This window comes from Astatotilapia calliptera, chromosome 3, assembly GCF_900246225.1.
Source record: "Astatotilapia calliptera chromosome 3, fAstCal1.2, whole genome shotgun sequence".
Classification (NCBI taxonomy): domain Eukaryota; kingdom Metazoa; phylum Chordata; class Actinopteri; order Cichliformes; family Cichlidae; genus Astatotilapia; species Astatotilapia calliptera.
Window position 1 is genome coordinate 3052482 of NC_039304.1, and position 20048 is coordinate 3072529.

Below are 20048 nucleotides of genomic sequence, written 5' to 3' on the forward strand. Positions count from 1 at the left end.
GGTGTTCACCTTGGGGTGTCGGTCAGAACACACAGGACGCACAGATAAAGGTTATACCGTCTTTACTGTGATTCCTCAGCTTAACAGCACAGTACAGCAACACAGTAATGCAACCGCAGGCTTACAGAGTGGTGAGGGGTGTGGGTGTGTGTGTGGTCTGTGAACAGAACATATACAGAATACTGAATGTAATAAACATCTAAGTCATGAATTATGATGCATTAGCGTTCTTCGAATCTAACCAGAACTACAAATGGGAATTCCTATATGAACATCTACATGCACGAGTTTCATACACTACTCCCAAACCCTTACAGTACATGACATTGATTGCCAATACACCCAACAACAATATATCACAAACACCAAATCGTTTAGCTTACAGCTAGCAGGTATGTAGCATAACAGGTAGCATTAGTAGCATGAACTAGCCACATAGCGAACGGGTCGATACACATTGCACTTCTACATCCACTAAATGTCTAATTGGCATAAAAGACTAAAACTGTCCTTTCCAGGCATGGCTCCACGTCTACTCACAGTTCTTTAGCGACGCACACAACTCCCACCGTGTGTAGACATCCCCTGCAGAGTCAGTCTGCCAGGCGGCTCTTGCTATGTGTTAGCTCCAACTCTGATCACTGGAACATGTGCTCAATAGTGCAACTGTGCTCTCTCGCCACAAGGGGGCCCCCCCACACAGCTGACATCCTTTCCAACACTTCTCGTTCTACCGTCAGACCCAGGCGCACAGCTTTGGTTGAAGTTCTTATGTTTGATTTCATAACAGCTCTTCAGATTTCCACTCTTTATAACTTTATAAGTATTTTTGACAAAGCCATCTTCTTTTACTCATCCACTCAGCAAGCTCCCAACATAGTAACCTATCAACCCGCACACCCACATAGCTTGTTCTTCTTTGTCGTTTTATTGGCAGTTGGTGGTGCATTACTGCCAACAGCTGGCTGGGAGAGTGGACCAGCATGATGCTAACCTGCATAGCTGCATGTCGTGCCAGTTTAAAAGTCAGCCACGGCAGCCGGCAGGAAGAAAATATCCAACGACACGGTAAATGAGAAACTGCTTTGTGATCCGGACAAAATCCTCTTGGGGTCTGGATTTGGACCGGAGTCCAGGAGTTGGGGACCCCTGTTATGGTACCATATCACCCTATTAGAGCACTTCGCTCTCGCTCTGCAGGCCTACTTGTTGTTCCTAGAGTATTTAAAAGTAGAATGGGAGGCAGAGCCTTCAGTTTTCAGGCCCCTCTTCTGTGGAACCAGCTTCCAGTTTGGATTCAGGAGACAGACACTATCTCTACTTTCAAGATTAGGCTTCAAACTTTCCTTTTTGCTAAAGCATATAGTTAGGGCTGGACCAGGTGACCCTGAATCCTCCCTTAGTTACACTCAAAAAAATCTGTTGTTGTGGGCGTAGTTGTCTGCTGCTGAAAACTCCAGCGATTTTCCTGCAGTTTGACATCTAATGTGATCTTGTGAATTTCGTGAGTCCAGGTAACGAACCACTCTGACTAGATTGTATCCTGTCATCTCAACAAGAACAAGAATTAAGTGTCTGAATTTCATGCAGATGCTCCATGATTTAATTATGTTCACCACAGAAACATGAAATTATTTCGTTCAAATCACAAGTTTGAATCTTGTACATGTAACATCCACCCAATAGGTGTAGGCTGCTGGGGGACTCCCATGATGCACTGGGTGTTTCTTCTTCACTCACTATGTGTTAATACACCTCTACGTGTTTAATCATGAGTTATTATTCATATCTGGCTCTTCCACAGCACGTCTTTGATGTCTTCTTTCTCTCAGCCGAACTGGTCACATGGCTGCCCCTCCCTGAGCCTTGGCACATCCTGTGGCTGCAGAATAAGCAGCAGCTCTAATCAAACATGATCAATCCTCAAGTGTCAGTGAGAATAAAAGAAAAGGAAGTCATTTGTCATGAGAAGTGGGGCTCAGGAGGTGGAGCAGGTCACCTGACAATAGAAAGGTCGGTGGTTTGATCCCTGCTGCTCCAGTCTGCATGCCAAAGCATCTCTACTGGTCGTGTTACTATGGTAACCCAGAGGAGTTTACTATGATAAGTATTAATTAATTCATTAAATGAGACAATCAGTCAAAAGTCAATCATTCATTTTTAATCAGCAGTGTTTTTGGAATCATCACATAAATTTAAAACAAAACCAAAAATGCTGAACAAGTTTGTAAAGTTTTTTCTAAGTCAGTCGTCACAAACGTCTGTAAGTTTGAAGGTTTTCAGCTGACAGACGTTCAGGTAGTTTCATCGCTCAGGTTTGGAGGATTCAATGTTTATTAATCGTCCCTTCAGACGACCAAAGGCTGCCACGTGTACGGTAACAGCACAGACACGTGACAGACTAGACTTTCATGTGACAGCGTTTAATCTGTATAAGGTGACGTTGACATATTTTGGAGGCGTGTTGGTCACCAAACTGAACGTGTTCACTCACTGGAGTCTGTGTGGTTGTTGTTGTTGTTATTCACCGTCTTCTCTCTGACTGTGATGATGGTCCCATTTCCTTTAGACACAGTTAAAGATGGAATCTCCACAGTCACTTTACAGATGTGTGTTCCTGAATCCTCTGATGTTTGAAATGTTCAAAGATGAGCAAGTCTTTGCCTCCTTTTTCAGAGACTTGGAGATTGATTTGCGTTGGTCTCTCTTAATTATTGTTTGATTTTTCAGCCAGGCCACTCTGAATCTTTCAAACGTTCTTGTCCAGCAGCAGGTGATGCTTACTGTCTCTCCCTCCATGACAGAAACATCTGGACTCTGGGTCACAACAAACATGCCAGATGAAACAGCTGCAAGAGACACAGAACTGTGAGTCAGTACAAGAGACGAGTCTCCAAAAGTTGGTTCTGTTCATCTGGACGTAGCGTTTTGTGGGAGAAACGTTTCGTCATCATCAGGTGACATCTTCAGTCTCAGCTGCAGGTTTCAATCTTATAAACAGGACATTTGCATAATGACTGAAACCAGCCCACTGGGGCTGAGGTCAGTTCCTTCATCTTAATCATGCAAATTCTCATGACCATTGATCAACAACCACTGATCCATGTCCATGAGTCCCATTCACAGAGAGCTGGGGAATGGCTGCAATCACAGCATGTAAGATGGTGACAGATGGACCCTTAGGCCCCTCCTCCATTCAGAGATGGTCTTTCCCTTTTCACGTAAATGGCCTCCTTGACTCCGCCCTCAAACCAGCGTTCCTCCCTGTCCAGGATGTTACATCCTCATCATTGAAACAGTGTCCACTGGCCTGTAGGTGTAAACAGACTGCAGAGTCCTGGCCTGACGAGGTGGCTCTTCTGTGTTGTGCCATCCTCTCAGCCAGAGGTTGTTTGGTTTCCCCGATGTATCAATCCTGGCAATCCTCCTGCACTTAACAGCGTACACTATGCTACTCTGTTTGTGTCGGGGGACCCGATCCTTGGGGTGGACCAGTTTTTGGTGCAGCGTGTTTAGGTGTTTAAAAGCCACAGAGACCCGGTGTTTAGAGAAAATGCATCTCAACCAGGGGCGATTCTAGGATCAGAGCTTTGGGGGTGCTGAGCACCCAGAGAGCTGCCCAGCCAGGCAAGATAAACTTTACTCGTCACGATGAGACGTCTTCCCCGTCTCTGTCAGTCCCTGCATCCCTAAACGCCTCCAGTTGTCCCGAGTTCTCTCTGACTGTCTCCTTGGTGCATTTAAACCCCTGTTCCTTCCTGTCCTCGTCGTCTGTTGTCTTCGTCTCCGTTATCAGTCATCCTAATTTTACCCTCTCTGTGCAAGTCTGCAAATTTCTGTATTAAATCATAAGATTCTTAAATTCATCAAGTCTCAAAACATGACATCACTGTTTTGTACATTTTAACACAATTTAATAAACATGCTTCAGCCAGTACCTTTTGATTAGCCTTGTCTCGGTTTCTTGCTTTGTGGTAGATCTTTATTGTTTTCACTGAGATATTTGAATGCTAATCAATAAATCAATATTCAATTCTAAAAAAAACTCTAATCAAACAGTTTTTGAAAAGTTTGTATTAACAGAGTTTTTGGCCTTTTTTTTCCTTTATAAAAGTTAATTGACTCTTTACAGTGTAACAAAACCATCAAATCTGATCAAGGTTATTTAAATGGATTGGAATAAAAAAATACATATCCTGACCTTAATTACTGGGGAGAATAATGAATGATGCTCATAGTGAGTAAAAAGTAAACTGAGTGATTTTTTGGACAGACTTTTAAAGTGTTCGTATAATATAATACAGATACATAAAAATACACTCCAAAAATAGAGTCCTTGAAATGTACAAATGTACAAAATATTAATTTAAACAATTATAAAAATGGAGGCAACTGTGCCTATGGTACAATGTATAAAAAGCTCTTTACTGCAGACACGACTAACATGGCTCTGCAGATTGTTTCTTTTATTTTAACGTCACCTCACCTTGAGGTTGGCAAATCTATCAGTGTTTGGTGATCAACTCTCTCAAGCAGTTTAACAGTTTCTGCTGTAACTGTCACTGCTCCCTGTCTGCTTCCTTACCTGATTCTTCCTGACCTTGTTCTTTCCCTCTTTCCTCTCCCCCTCTTTGAACTGATAATCATACACAAATAGATTGTATTAGATGAAAAAATTACATTAATATGAAAAAATACTATTGAAATCACTAATAAAAAAGTCCTCCCTCAGTGTACTTTCAACCAAAAGGCAAATAACCAAACACATGAACATCAAATAAAAGACATAAATACTGAAACACTGATCCAACATTATCCTTTATTGACGGATCATTTGTTCTTTCATTTTTACCTGAATGTTGCTGCTTTTTTTGAAAAAACGTCCTTATATCCATTATGAACCTCACACACACACACACACACACACACACACACACACACACACACACACACACACACACACACACACAACAGGAGTTATAAGGTTCATGGGAATCCAGTCAGTTAGCTGTTAAGTACCTTGGGTTTAACATCGGCACATACGACAAAATGAGCAGCTTCTCTCATTCCTTCCTTTTCTAACAGGACAGTGGTAACAACAGCAGCTACGGACAGTTTTAAGTTTTAGATTTTAAACAGGCTGTATACATTTCAATGGGAGCAACAGGACGGTCAAATGTCGCTGATTTTACTACAGAGCAGGACGGATTGTAGGGCAGCAAACATCGTCGGAAAACACATTTAACCCAGCAGGTTACCTGGTGTAATGTTTTTCAGGTAAACAGAAACATGGTCTGACTCCTACCAACTATATAAAGAGTAACTGAAGGTTAAATGCAGCTAACATGTCCTGTTTTAAGCCAGGCACTTCCACCTCCGCTCTGCTGCGTCTCAGCCACCATCTCTCTGGCACAAAGGGCACCAGAGCCAGAGCAGGGGAGAGCTGGAACAAACCATTCTGGGAGGGGGGTTATCTATACTTCTGTTGTTAAAAGATCTCAACCAAGTACTGTATACTTTCTATATTTTTTGTAGTGTATCACACAAACACCAAATATTGTCAAAAAAGTAAGAAATCTTTGGGGGTGCTTTGATCCATTTTGGGAAGCACCCCCCAAAACGGGCTAAAAACGCCCCTGAATATAGTTCTTTACACATTTGCCTACCAAGTGGAAGCTCAGCAGCTGAATCTCAGGAGGAGACAAAACATCTCTTTGGGGTTGTGTCAGAAATGGCATCAGGCCTAAAAATGTGTCCAATCACACATGAACAGTCACCCACTGTGGTGCCCTGTGAGTAACAGCTGAACGCAGCCAGTAAGCAGTTAAAGCAGTTCTTTTGTTAAATCCCTCCAATTAAAACTCTGATTCTGCACTTCAACACATCCTGATTGTTTTACTTTGGACAGAGACACAGCTACAGCAGAGTTCATTGTCCAAATACTTATGGGACAAACACTTGTAGTATATCACACAACACAGTACGTGAACATGTACTGAAGCTCCCCTTCCTGCAACCCTAAGTTGGACATGTGGTTATGAAACTAGATGGGCGGTAAATAAGAACCATTATGGATGACTGTTGCTGCCTGTAAATCAAAGTCTGCCTGAGGTGGGATTTCAGAAGCAGAAACCATGAGGAGCACAGCACCACTCCCAGAAGGCTGAGATGTGAAGCCATGTGATGAGTGAAATGATGATGGAGGAGAACACAGATGAAGATCTGGAAGCTGCTGCCTCTTTATATAGTAGACACTGAAATCACCTTTTGCCTCCCTGCCAGCACGAAAACCCACACTAAAAACCCACTTACACAAACCCTCGGCTCTGGGATGGATTCAGAAACATGTCAGTTCTGCTAAACAAATGGACGGTTTTGCAACCACAAAGATTAATCCTACAAGGGCAGAATTATGTTCACTCTGTGAGAGGTGAACCTCAGACAGTTAGCAAGAGAAACATTCAAAGAAACAACCTAAATAACACAAACTTAGCAGTTGGGATGCAGATCAGACGATATCAGCAACATGATGATCAAATGTAGTTAAAAACACAAGAAAAACAGGCTTTTTGCTCCAAAAGGACAAACAAAGCAGGGCCAGATTAACCTGTCGGCACCTGCTGGCGTGCAGAGTAACATGTGACAACAACACACACGTGGTCACCTCAACTTGTTTCACTGGAGTTTCTCTTTTAGAGCTTTAACCTCCTAAGACCTGAACTCTTTCATGCATTTTTAAAGTCTCTTTGCTATTTGGGCTGTTTGGGACCTGATTCATGTACAAACAAAGAATTACCAGAACTTTGTTTCTGAGAGAAATGAGATCCACATATGAGGATATTCACTTTAAATGTCGATAGAACAGAGGCAGGATAATGACCTCGTAAGTGCAAATCAGGTCCTTGTGGAGCAAAACTTTGTATTTTGGTCTAAACATCCCAAAATGTGACGTCCACACATGAGGACAACAGGGCGCTAAAGTCCGTACAAACTTTTGTTTCTTCATTTGCTTGCAAACGAATGGAAATCCTCACTTAAAGCCAAGAAGCTTATTACCTGTGCAGCTTTAGTGCCTCAGAGCAAACAAGAGAGCTTTGATCACAATGATTTTTCTTTTCACATTTCATTCACTAGTGATTTTTTTAATGTCACCTGATCTCAGCAGACTGAATATAACAGTAAAGCACTAGTGAGCTAATGAATTAGATATTGGTCACTCATATCAACTGAAAGAGTGTAAGACAAGTAAATGTGCTATAAAGGCCGGAGAAGAGTTAATAAAAAGGTCTTGAAATGAAAATATTTCATTATTTGCTGTTTCATAGATTTTTGGTTTTATTGCACTTTTGTCAGCCCTGCTGCTGTTTTTAAAAGTACTTTATTAATAAACTGGCATAAATGGTAACATTGAACACTTGCCAGTGTGAAAAAAGGTTCTTAACTTTAGCATCAAAGCTTCAGTTCTCCTTTCTCATGGCAGTTACTTCAGTATGTGTATTAATGCAGGGACAACTTGATTCCACACAGCTGACGCACCGAGAGTGTCTGCTGTGTGGTTAACTTTATAACCTTTGGTACGCAGTGGTGTCGCTCCACCTGTTAGCTAGTTTAAGAAACTGGTTAAGGAGGGAGTGTCTGTGAGGATGAGGAGGATTTAGTTCTTTAAAGACACGTCAGATACTTGCAGGAAGCTTCTTTCAGCTTCTTTTCTCCACTGCGCAGGTTTAAAACCATGACAGCAGAAGTCATGATGAAGAGATTGATTAGTCAGTCACAGTGTAAAGAGTCCTCCTGCCTGCATCGCTCGCCAGTATAAACAGACCTTTGCTCCTGGAAAACAAATATATCAAAGTCATGTTGTCCAAGAAATGCATTTTATCTCACTAGTGAATCAAAGAAAGTCTGTATACTTTCTGAGAGTGAGAGGTGAACGTCAGACAGTTCTTAGAAAATGTAGTTTCTCTTTAAGCTTTTAACGTCTCTTTTACCCCCATTTGTCTAAAACTACTTGACAGCCCTTCATGTCAGAGGTTTATTATCTGTGCAGGATGGAGCACATGGTCTCAGTCAGGCTGGACACGATCACTCCTACAGGAAGTAAATGTGATTTTATTTCACCTGTGAAATGATGAAAAACAGCAGAATAGCTCACGCTAACAAACGGGTGTTGAAATGTTTCATTTTCTGCTGTTTCACAGGTCAAAAAGGGCGTCGAAGCAAACTGAAGCTGAGCTGCTGCTGCTGTTGTAGTGCAGCATCTGCTGTGTGCTTCATCAGAGAACCTTCTGTACACAGCAGACAGAGGCTGCTGCCACTGAAGTCCATCTGCTAGAGAGCTTTAAACACTGGTTATTGAAGTGGCTTTGATGATACTGATACACAGTCTTTGCTGCTGTCACAGGACAGGGATCCACCAGGGAGTAGTTGTCAGGATAAAGAGCCTTCGCTTCTCTAAATATAAACTGGATACTTGTAGGAAACTTTGGGAAGCAGCATTTTTCCTCATATCGTCTAAACTGAAGTTAGCTCAGGTGCTTCTTCCATACTTGCTCTGCAGAAAGCCAAAGAGTTTGGAGCTCTGCAAACATTTGCAGCACAGCTGGATGTTTGTAACTTTGGTCACCTCTGTATCATCCCTCAGATTCTTTCTGCACAGCTTTGAAACCACGACAGCACGAGTGATGCTGAGGAGACGTCCAGTTTAAACAGACCTTTATTCCTGGAACACAAACACATGAAGTGATGCTGCTAAAGAAGAACATTTAATCGCACTAATGAATCAAGCATCTGTTTGTCTGTCAGTCTGTCAACAGTTCCTCTGATCGACTTCAGACTTGGTGGGTATTTTGTTTTTGCAGCGGTCAAAGTCGATCAGCGTGTTGCTTTGTCTGCTGTAAATCTGCCTGTACAAAGGGAAACATGCATGTTTTAGATGCAAACTCACAACATGGCTGCATTTTTGTGATTATGTGTATTTTATATTGATTTATTCTATTATGTTTTGTATATGAATCTTTACAAGTGTGTCGATACAAAGGCTTGATTAAAACAAAGGTCTCAGCTGTGCTGTTAGGGATGCTCTCATATTTGTTTCAAATGTAATAAATCAAAGGATTTCAGGCTTTTCATCCTTTTATTTGTTTGGTTCTAACAGCAGCTGGATAAAAACATGCAGGTGATGAATATAATTGTGTGATATTATGAGCATTGTGAATAAAGAAAGAGCAGAGATAGTAAAAAGGAAACAGGTGATGGACGTGAGATTTTCAGAACAAAAGCTCCTCAGTGAGACGATCACCTGGACACAAGGTCAGGCAGCTGGGACTCATCTAGAGAGCAAAATGGAAAAGTGATCTGTGCAGAACATCACTGTTGATTGCAGTTATTTACATCAGACTTCTTCTCTGAGATAAGAGCACCGTTTCTGGGAAAGATGACAGTATTTCCAGGCTGGATGCTGTTTGCAGGGAGAACTGAATGAAAGTCTCCTGCACCTCAGCGGTGAGGTCCACACCTGTGAACACAGATGAGGTCAATTTGCTGCAGCACGTAGAGCTTTACTGATCAGCAGGTTCAAAGGATTCAGCAGAGCGTAGAGTCAGAGCTAAATGCCACATCACCATAGAGTTTGTTAACAACAGCTTTCTTTGCCCTTTGTCTCGATGGACTGAATCAGGGATACTCGTCATACTTCACCTCAACCACGTCACTGAGAGACCCCAGCCTGACACAGCAGCAGAGATGATGAAAGCAGAAACAGCAAACAGATGCTTCAGTTGTGTTTCTCTCTGTGTGTGCGCTCACGCCCACTTGTGTGTGTGAACTTTCCACGTACCTCAGCTTGTTTCTCCAACATGAGCCATCAGGGCTGAAAAACATCACTAACACATGAATTCTTTCTCTTTTTGTTATCACCTGTGATCATGTGTCTCATGTTTCTGTCATTCACCAGTTCTTGTAGAGTTACGTGTAACTAGACTTCTGTGGGACGTAAATGATTGTTTTGTATGCAGATCTGTACAAAGGATGTAAACACTTGATTACAAAGGAGATCTCAGCTGTGTTGTTGTGGATGGACTTCAACGTATTTGTTAAAAAAGAGAATAAAGCAAAGTGTTTTAGCTGTTTGGGAGTTTTTGTTTGATTCCATTCAGTTTTATTTCTATGGAGTCAAATAATAACAAAGGCTCTAGAACAGCCCTGAGTTTGTCCAGGTGACACTCCTCTGAAGAACAAAGACAAAGAGGAAGAAGGGGATTCGTTTTCAAGTCTTGTTTCTTTCAAAATAAAAGCTGAAATGTTTTGGAAGCATGATAATATTTCAGCCAGGATGGCGTCTCCAAGGAGACCTGCACCTCAGCGCTGAGCTCCACATCACGCCCTGTGAAAGCACAGATATAAATCTGCTACAGTGAGAAGAACTTTACCCAACACAAGTGTAGAAGTAGACATTTGACTTTACCTACAACCTGTTAACAACAAAGCTTTCATTGCCTCTGCTGTTGATGTCATGTAGGACTAATCATACTTCACATCAGCCATGCACACGTCAGAGGATCTCCAGGCTTTCAGTAATAAAGCCAAGCAGATGATGTGAACATAGCAATAGTAAAACATGCATCATAATCAGCTGTATGTGTCGACTATGTGGCACCTCAGTCTTGTTGGCATGAAGAAAAGTTGTGTAACATGTAGCATAAGGGCTGCAAAGACATCATGTAGACAGCAGTCGTCTGTTAGTCGTAACGTATCTCCTGTTAAAGAGTTAAATGTGCGTTCTCCATCTCTGTCCTCTCACAGCTCGCCGTACACCAACTCCAGCTGTGGTAACCATGGCTGTGCCCATCAACACGCTGAAGCTGAGACGCCACCCGTCACTATGGCGACTCCAATAGGGTTACCTGTCAGCTGTGGACGCATGAAAGGAAAACAGCAGAAACACAGACATGTTTACTGGAACATTTCCTATTGACAGCTTCATGGAAAAGTGGGTTTAAACACTTTTCTATGTTTTATTTTGTTTATTTATGGATTTATTGTGAAAGGAATTTCAAAGGTTTAATTTGACCTTTCCCCTGTTTTTCATACAGACTGGAGACGAATGGATGGTGCTTTCTTTGTTTGTCTAAAGATAATGAATAAAACTCTACACACATCTTAAACCACCCTCCTTTCTATATATTTTGTTATATAAATGGAAAGTATATAAGACACTGTTACGTTTCGGTGTTGTCAGTGTGTTGTTTTTGGCGTGACTGTTATGTGTTTCCTGTTTTACTTTGAAAGTCTGTGTTATCTTAGTCTTTTCAGTTTACGTTTCCCTGTCTCGTCAGTTCTGAGTTGCCCCAGCTGTGTTTCCCTCTTGTTGTCCATTTTCCTGATTGCTCCCTCTAGGTATTTAAACCCTGTGTTTCAGTGTGTCATGGTTTGCGATCTTCCCCCCGTTGTAAATAGTTTGACGTCTTGTGTTTGGTGATGTAAATAAATGTCGTATCTTGCTTTAAATGTCGTTTTGGGATTATTTTTGTGGAAGCCCGTATTAGTTTTTTCTCGTGTGTTTTTGCCTTATTTTTGTTTTTCTACGTTGCACCCCGGTTGCCTAGGCCGGGGTGTAACAGACACAAACTGAGCTTATATGATACTAAGGACCCTGGAGGTCAGTCCACCTTTATAATTCAGCACAGCCTGGAGTCTCTTAGTCAAGCTTGTTTGTGTTTTCTGTGAGGAAGTTTTCAGCAGCAGCTCTTTTCTTGGATGTTGGTTCCCTTTGTTTCCATCCTCTGTTAAGATGTTTCAGTAATGTTGAGGTCTGGGGAGGCCAATCCATGGCTGACGTCCTGTGATGCTGCATTAGCAGTTTGTTCATAGTGAAAAATGAAGCCACTGCCAATCAGACATTTGCACAGTGGATCAACTTCTGATGGTACTGTCCTGAATTCCACACCTATAATATGTTTGCATGTACTGATGAATATGTGCAGCTGATTTTCAGTCCAGTTCCTGTGTGACAGACGCCAGTCTTTCTGCCTGTGTCCTTCCTTAACAATAGAGCCATCCTTCCACTGAGACTGTTTCTGATGAGGCTTCACTGAGCAGTAGATGGATCCCTCAGCTCATCTAATCGTCCTATTTCTAACACATGACTGTCAGAAACTGTTAATCTGCTGCAGCTCTTTAACTCCTCCACTTCTTTTTTTGTAATCTCTTAGTTTCCTCATCTTTTAAGGTGGCACTGCACACCAGATCCAAAGTCAACATGCTGTTATATGATGGAGTTGAACCTGTAATGGAGTTTGATTTAAACCAATCAGCAATTAAGTGAATGATGATGAGCAAAGATGGTGGAGGTGGTGGATGAAGACCCGGACAGCTGTGGTTGGCTCCTCGTATAGAGCAGAGTGAGGTTGTGTTTGCACATTATTATAAAACCATGTTCACCATATATTTTAGCTGCAGACAATAACATGATTTCTTTGCTGTGGTGATTTTATTCCACTTTGGTAAAATGGGAAACCATCATTTCTTGCTGTAATTCACACATTATTCCAAGAGCCTCAACACGAGCCTTGTAGTCCGACCATATATAGACAAATCAATAGTTGTGTTTGTAACAGCTCATGAACATGAATCGTTCCACATTACTTTAAAATCATTGTAAACTAAACTGGAATAAATGAGTGTTTATATATAGTTTTGTCTCAGCTGTTCATACACAGTGTTTCAGTTCTTATCAGAGTCCCACCGTCTCACTGTGGTGAACCTTTAGCTCTGTTGTAAGCGTGTTGTTAGACCAGGTTTCCCTCATTTAAAAATAATCTCTCATTAGAAATGGACATGATGTCTAAGACATAGAAATGCTTATTATGGGTTCACTTGATGTCACTGAAAAGATGCACATGGGTAACGTGCAGGCCGTCCAGCTCCGAGGTTTATCTCCTCACCTCGAGTCTGCGACACTCTCTCCGTGTCCTCTCAGATAAGGGCGCGCACATTTCTGCACCATCTTCTAAATTACAAAGAGCGATTCACAAAACAGAAGCTCACAAAACACTCATCACAAACCAAAAATGGCTCCACTGAGCGTCAAACTGTCACCAGAATTTACTGATAATCTAAAGACTCACAGAACTCATTTTGTCTCATTGTGTCTTAGTTTGAGACATAAGTGCATGATCATAATACTGTGTAGTTAGATGAGACAGAGCTGATGCTTGCTCTTAATTATCCTCTTCGTGTTTCCCGAGCCTCAGCAGTGGAAGCTACCATGGATAGAAAGACTATGACTCATCTTAAATCTCAAATCTTTGTCTCCAAAGAGCTGCTGATGTGTCCGATATGATCCACAAGCTTAAACTAGGATTATAAGTGTGTGCAGTGATGTGTGTGAAACCTCTGAGGACTCACACGTGTGTGCTTCAGCCCACACACACATATGAAGCACTGCGACCTCACACAGAAGTGTTTTACACATCCAGCCTGAATCCTGATCATTTCTACAGTTTATTAAGTTCAGCTTCACCTGAACATCAGTGATGAAGCTGCTCTGACTCCATCACAGCTCACAGCTGTTGGAATGAGTCAAACAATGAAGAAGGTTCAGAAACAGCTGATGATTTTACAGAAACATGATGCAAACATGAAAATGGACACATGATTTTTTATTAACAGACACCGTTTATGTTTCACTGTGCATGACGTCATCAACACTGACACCAGGGGGCGCTCATCACCAGCCTGAGGAAGTGTGATAAGGGAGGGAGACGCAGTGTTGTGTGTACTGCAGTCGGACAGAAGGAAAAACTTCCTCCTGAAAACATTTTCATCCTTCCCAAAAGTCTTTGAGTCAAATGTTACAAATATATAAATACAATAAAACACAGGGTCTTACATAAAATTAGTGATGCAGTTGTGCACTGAGCACCTTTCCAATGTTCCTTCCTCAGATGAGTCCAGCTGCTGAACACATTAACATCTGTATGTAAATGTAGCCGAGAACCAACCTGAGCACTGCTGGGAAAATACAAAGGCAACCATCAAAGTGCTGTATTATCTTATTTATTCTGAATGTTGACTTAGATCCACACCACGATTTATGAAACTATAGAACTAAAATAACAACAATCGTCTGCTTCTTTAAAATTTCTTTCATTACATCAAACCAGTGAAAACTGAAAAAACAAAGAGCTGTTAGCATGTTTAGACCAACTTTGAGACAGAGACTGTAAAGTTCTGCACTTTAAATCCTGCCTGTGTTCCTGCAAATGATTCACACTGAAAGTATCTTAGTTTAGTATTGAGTGAGCCACAAAGCAGCCTGATAGCTTTAAAACAGGAAAAGTAAATGAAATTGACAGTTTCAGTGTCGCTGGATCTATTATTGGGGGGTCATGACCCCGTAACCCTGCCTGGTCCTGAGGTCAAATCCACCATCTTTGTTTCAGAGCTTTTTTCAGAGCTGTAGCATTTTTCCACTGAACACTTGCAGTCATGGAAACTGTCTGTTGGATCTGTGTGACGTTGCTTTCTTGGTTAGAGTTCCTCACAAATGTCCAGATGATTCTTCTAATGAGGCGTCGACCATGTTTGCAGCTCTTTGGAAGAAAACGTCGCCCTTTGCCATCCTTACTTTTCTTTGACTTCTTCAAATGCAGCTGAACTCCAGCTGGTATTTTCTTGGACTTTGCAGCTGTTTCTGGTCATCAGTTCATTCCTGCAAACCTCTGAAGCTGAACAACAATGATGCTGCATTGCTGGCTGATCCCAAAAGGTTGATTCTGTTCATCTGGACGTTTTCAGAAACGTTTGCTCACTGATCAGGTGACTTCTTCAGTCTCAGCTGACTGCAGCTTTACAAGCTTACAAACAGCACATTTGCACAATGACTGAAAGCAGCAGCACCTGATATATATGATACTAATATAATACATATACATATATAATCCATACTAATGATGAAGGAACTGAGCTCACAGTCCATTGTTCATTCAGTGAACTACTCAGTTTATTTTGGGCCTCAGAAATGCTCACTCTGTTTGTACATCACTGTCAGCAATAGACTCATTCTGCTGTGTGGACAGGAACACATGTGACATCACTTCCTGTTTGTTTGTGACTGAAGAAGTTTACAAGGAATCATTTAGAAGAGTTTCAAACATCAACTGATTGAATCCATGAATCTGAAAACGTGTTTGTGAGTGAAAGAGACAGACATGTACAGACTGAACTATCTGTTCAACAGTCAGAGTGTTTCTGTAACAGGAGACACTCTTTACACTCCACTCAGCACAGGGACACTGAGCCACCAGGAGACCAGTCTAACACAAACCCAGGATAAAGAGTTTGAGTGAATGTGGTGTTGAAGGTGTGGAGGTGGATCAGAGTGTCAGAGGAGACTCTGTAGAAGGACAGAGTGCCAGCAGGACAGTCCACATACACTGCTGCTCTGTTAGAGACAGAGGAGGAGGAGGAGGAGGAGGAGGAGGAGGAGATGGATGTGTAGCTGTTATTGTGACAGACAGACTGAGGACCATCATTATAGCAGATCAGACTCCAGGACTGATCATTGCCTCCAAACAAACAGTCATAACTGCGTCCTTTCCTTCTGATGCTTCTGTAACTCACTGATATATAAACGTCTCCTCTCCACTCGACCTCCCAGTAACAGCGACCAGTCAGACCATTTCTACACAGCAGCTGTTTACAAACATCAAATCTGTCTGGATGATCAGGATATGACTGAACCTCCTCCACACGTGTCACCTTCCTGTTGTTGTCAGACAGTTGGAGCTTTGTGTTCACTGTGTTTGTGTCGATTGTGAGTTGACAGGAATCTGATGGAGAGAACAAACACAATCCAGCTGCAGTTATTGATCCATCATCTGTTCATTGATTGACACTTTGATGATGACTCCTGACATGATGAAGATGGTTGAATGTGTGCTGCTTTGTTTTCATGAATCCCATTAAAAACACACTTACACTTCCTCAGACCTGGTCTCAACCATCGGACTCCAGCAGGCTCCACCCTGAAAGGAGGAGGGGGGTCAGAGCAGCACAGTCAGCATGCACACATGGACATTACATGGCTCTCACACACACACTGTTACACACTGAGCTCAAAGCTCGGCTCCACTGTTTTATTCAAAGAAATCTACATTTATTTATCAGCACATTTAAAAACAGCTTGAGCCAAAGTGCTGCACAGAGTAGAGAGAAAATAGGAAACATACACAGTAATGACTATAAAGACTGGTCAGGATTGAAAGCTACAGAGTACAAATGTGTTTCCAACCGGCTTTTAAAAATGTCCAGTGTTGGTGACGACCTGATGTGAAGGGCGACTGTTCCAGAGTTTGGCTGCAGCCATCGATAAAGCTCACCTCTGTTTTTACGTCTAGTTCTGGTCAGAAGCTGCTTATCTGCAGACCTGAGGGCTCCACTTGGATTCTTTTGTTAAAGAGAGATAAGATGGAGCCAATCCATTCACAGATTTAAAGACAACCAGATCTGGAAGTGGATTCTACCACGTACTGGTAACCAGTGGAAAAAGCTGGTGATGGGTCGTCTAGCACAGACCCACCGCTGGAACCAGACAATTGATGAGGGAGAGAACTGTGACAGCGCCGTTCCTTCACTTGACCTCAGTCGCTCTCGTCTGCTCCCTCGTAACACTGCTCTTTATTGAGCTTACATGAATATGCACAAGTTCATTATGACGTCTTACACAGGTATGAACAAAGAGTACCAGTCTGTGCATAGTGTGTGTGTGTGTGTGTGTGTGTGTGTGTGTGTGTGTGTCTGTGTGTGTGTGTCTGTGTGTGTGTGTGTGTGTGTGTTCCAGATGTGACCCTGTGACCCCAAAGCTGGTGCTAAGAGTCCAGCGGTCCCCCTAACAAAGGGCTCTTATACTTAACCAGACACAGAGTAGGTGTCCTCCTACACCAGGGGTCTCAAACTCGTGGCCCGCGGGCCAATTGCGGCCCGCAGGACGATAGTTTTTGGCCCCACCTTAATATGAAAATGTAATGTTAGTTTGATAATGTATGACACTTTACAGTGTTGTGGGCGGAGCTGAATTAACCCACCAATCAGGGTGGGATATGGATCTCAGGGGACACCAGCCGGGCTTGATGCAAGCAGGGAAACATTTCTGATCAGCTGATGTTATTTGTTATATGTCACAGTGTCATTTCCGCTTCTTTCTCCTGTAACAACAGCCCGGCGCCGTGAGCAGTCGCCTTTTTTGCGCTCGCTATCCCTGCACTTTCTACCATCTGCAAACGCCACGGTGTTCGTGTCGTCATGAAAGACATGAACATCGAGCGTAAAAACAAAGGAGACTGCTACCGGCTTTTTATCTGCCGATCGCCGTGCTACGGTTGCAAGAAAAAGAAGCAGAAATGACGTTCTCTACGCGTTGAGACGTTCCCCGTCCGTCGGCTAAACGCTTGATTGAAACTTCAATGCGACAGTGACACCAAGTAGAATTATAAATGTCACATAGCCCCAAACATGTCTTTTTCAAAGCCTGCGGTGAAGAGAAAGGTTGGTGATGAGCACCGACAATTTCAGGAAAAGTGGGAAATGCAATATTTCTTTGTTGAGCACAGGGGCACCCCGACCTGTCTTATTTGCACAGAGAAAGTTGCGCTGCACAAGGAATACAATTTGAAACGTCATTACACAACTAGACATGCTGAGCTGGATGCAAAATACCAGGGAGACGAGAGAGCGAACCGGGTTGCCAGTCTTAAAACAGATCTACTGAGGCAGCAAGATTTCTCCAAGAAAGCAACCAAAGAGAATAATGCAGCAGTCGGAGCCACGTGGTTAGTGAGATGATTGCTAAAGCAGGGAAGCCATTCACAGAAGGTGCATTTGTCTAAAAGTGCATATTGCAGGCTGCAAATATAGTCTGTCCGGGAAAGAAAGGTCAGTTTAGCAACATCAGCCTTTCTGCCAACACCGCAGCAGATCGCATTTCTGACCTGTCAAGTGACATTTCTGACCAACTGTGTGAGAAAGCCAAATGTTTCAGTGTATACTCAGTCGCTCTTGATGAGACCACAGACATCACCGACACTGCCCAGCTCCCAATGTATGTCCGTGGTGTTGATGACAGTTTTGAAGTGATGGAGGAGCTGCTCACAGTAATGTTTAGTTAGTAAAGTTTATGGGCCCTGTTAGAATCAATATTTCATTCTCATTCTGTTGTTTGAGAACAATAACAGAAAAATGTGCACTTGAGAACAAATTTATTGTGAATTCAGCTGTGAATGTACAGTTTGTCATTATTTAAGCTTCCATTTCCAAATGTTAGCTGACACTTTATTAGGTACACTGGTATCTATCTCAGGTACACCTGTGACCTAATAAAGTCTAAAGTTACAAAATGTTGTCTCCGTCCAAATATTTATGGACCTAACTATAGGTCTACTTTTAATGAAACTCTCAACATGACTTATCAGCTATCATTAATGTTCCTGCATCCAGACTCCTTGGAGACCCCTACATAAATATCCATGAACTATCCAGCTAGACTAGTGTGTCTGTCCCTGAAAATATTCCTGCATGTGTGATTGTTCATGTGTCATCTGCAGGAAACAAACAGGAAGTGAGTGAAGGACACAGGAAATGTTTCCAGCTCTTCCTCCTCTATCAGATTTTCTCTCCATACCTGAGAGTGTCCAGTCTCCAGCCTGGATCCTTCAGTCCAGCCGACAGCAGCTTAATTCCTGAATCACCTGGATGATTGTAGCTCAGGTCCAGCTGTCTCAGATGGGAGGGGTTGGAGCTCAGAGCTGAGGCCAGAGAAGTACAGCCTTCCTCTGTGATCAGACAGCCTGACAGACTGCAGACACACAAAACAACAATCTATCTGTCAACAGTTGTTTTCTCTTTGTCACAATAACATCTATCCATTTACATCCATTCAATGTAACTTTATTTATAAGTGACAATTCCCAACGGACAACAACAGTCATCTGAAGCTGTTTAACAGTGTAAGGTAACAGCCTCCAATATTAGAGAGAAAGCCCCAAACATCAGACAATTGTGGAGATACAGAAATTCTTTTATTGCTGCCATATAATCTGCATCATTATAACTGCATTAATAATGTTCTTTACAGCATTATTCCATCTAATAATATTTCTCACAGTATTGATATTGCATTAGAGTTGTCTATTGAAGATGTTCATTTGAGGATCCTTCCATTATGTTAACTTTTATTACAAGTACGGTCAGAAGTATTTCATACACATTGCATATTTGTGCTTATTTTGAGTTGATGTTCGGTTCATTAAGGGTCTTAAGCTTCACTGGCGTGACTGTCCAGGTGATACATGCTGAGGGAAACTAGAACAGGATGATTGCATGGATGCTTACAATACATATAACACATATAATCTAGGAATGTGTCAGGCCTGAGGCCTTAACTCATTTGGTGTCTCACTATATTTACTCTACTTGGCAACAGATGACCAGAGTCAATAATTAGCCCCAGAGACCCTGAGGGCTTGAAGTTTATTACCTTGTATGGAAGGTGTTACAGAAAAGAGAAGTTCTGGTTCTGTTTATAGCCATTAAACATGTACAAGATGTACCATTAACTGTGACTAATGTCTGGAACATATTTTACTCTGACTATTTTTATTGACGCCAAGGTGGGGGGGGGGCGTGTACCCCACTGCTTTGTAAGTGTCCACAACATGTGTTTTTGTCAGAAGACATAGGCTGATGTTTTCTCCTGTGTGTTAATAAACTCATCGTTTGATTGCACTTCTCTGGGGCCTCCGTGGTTTGTCTCACTGCTCTACATTGATAGATTTCGCGACACAATGCACTGTGAGCAGCACTTGGTGATGGTGGGAAGAAGAACTCCCTTTGACACAAAGATCCTCCCAGTGAAAACAGGCTCCAGGAGGAGCATCTACCATGACTGGTTGCAGGGTGAGGGGAAAGGGAAGAGATGAGCTCAGAGAGACAAGAACAAAACAGAGAGACAAAAGTTAAGGACACGTAGTAGTGACATATAAAAGCATCAGGAG

At 42.3% G+C, this 20048-nt stretch overlaps 1 pseudogene; it reads right to left on the reverse strand.

Annotated features, from left to right (window-relative positions):
- The window catches only part of LOC113016640 (NLR family CARD domain-containing protein 3-like), a 176379-nt pseudogene that overhangs the window by 138517 nt on the left and 17814 nt on the right, over positions 1-20048 (reverse strand).